Source organism: Chenopodium album, chromosome 3 (assembly GCF_948465745.1).
Source record: "Chenopodium album chromosome 3, dcCheAlbu1.1, whole genome shotgun sequence".
Classification (NCBI taxonomy): Eukaryota; Viridiplantae; Streptophyta; class Magnoliopsida; order Caryophyllales; family Amaranthaceae; genus Chenopodium; species Chenopodium album.
The window spans coordinates 40,496,500-40,497,852 of record NC_137836.1 but is presented as its reverse complement, the minus strand read 5'-3'; the positions used below and the strand labels follow the sequence as shown (position 1 = coordinate 40,497,852).

General features: G+C 40.7%; 1 pseudogene; it reads right to left on the bottom strand.

The window, feature by feature from the left end:
- Positions 1-575: 575 nt before the first annotated feature.
- LOC145625882 (small nucleolar RNA R71) lies at positions 576-674 on the bottom strand (annotated as a pseudogene).
- Between the last annotated feature and the right edge of the window lie 679 nt (positions 675-1,353).

The window sequence follows — 1,353 nt, the reverse complement described above, 5'->3', positions numbered from 1 at the left end:
TAGTTTCAACGACCTAGTCCGACCCATGTCAAAATGGCGCCGTTGCCGGGGAATGGCGTTGTGATTGTATAATGTTGTTGAGTCTATTCCACCTTATTCAAAAACACAAAAAGATTTTACTTTAGGCTACATTTGTAGTCGTGCTACTAATAATTTTGTTTGAGATTGTGTGTGCAAGAGAACGTGGGAGAAGCTCAAAGGATCACATTGAAAGAGTTGGGCACTCCGGGTGCTTACAAGTATGAGAGCGGGATTTCTCCTTTATTGATTCCGGATGGGGCTTTTGAAATCAAGCCGGCAATAATCACCTTGATCGAAAGGAAACAATATGGTGGTACAACAAGTGAAAGCCCTCTCAACCATCTCAAAGATTTCGAGAAGTATTGCAATACAATTATGGAAGCCGAAGTTGCTCAAGAGTATATAAGGCTCAAGTTGTTTCCCTTTTCTCTCACAGGGAGATCCTTAGATTGGTTGGACAAGGAGGTAAAGCCAAGGTCCCTAAGAACATGGGATGAAGTTACCAAGGCTTTCTTGTCCCGTTTCTACCCACAAAAGAAGACGACGGAGGCTAGAGCCTTAATCCAAAGTTTCAAGAAATTACCTAAAGAGAACCTCTATGAAGCATGGGAGAGGTACAAGGATTACCAAAGGGAATGCCCTCACCACAGAATTCCAACTTATCAAGTCATGCAAATTTTCTATGGGGGTTTGAGCTCTCAAGGTAGATTGAGCCTTGATGCCGGAGCCGGAGGCCCGATTATGAACAAGACGGAAGAAGAGGTTGTGGATGTAATAGATGATGTAGTAAGGAACTACATGAATTGGCATGATTTGAGATGGAATCGACAAGCACAAGTGGCTCAATCGATCAATCTAATGTCGTCAACAATTTGTCCACATTGGTCTCGGAGTTAATAAAGGAGGTGATTTCTCTCAAGACCAAGCTTGAGAGTCCTTCACAAGCTTCTAGTCTTCCCTCCTATTTTAATGGGAGAGGTACATCTTCCTACTCTAACCCTCTTTTTTCTTCTTGTTGCATGATAAGAGAATGCTTGGTTTGTGATTTATGTGGAAAGAAAGATCATGATGCTTCTAATTGCTCCAATGTTCCTTGTGATGGATATGATGGATATGAGAATGTGCATGTGAATTGTGTTGATAATAATGATTTTGGACCTAGATTTAATGCTCAAAAGAATGTAGGGAATAGGAATTATCACAATCATGGGAGCTATGATAATTATAACAAAAATAGTGGTGATGGTAACCATGTGACCCAAGAGTTTTATGGTAACCATAACAACTTTGGTTGTAATGATCAAAGCCATGGACAAGAATATGGGGATCATA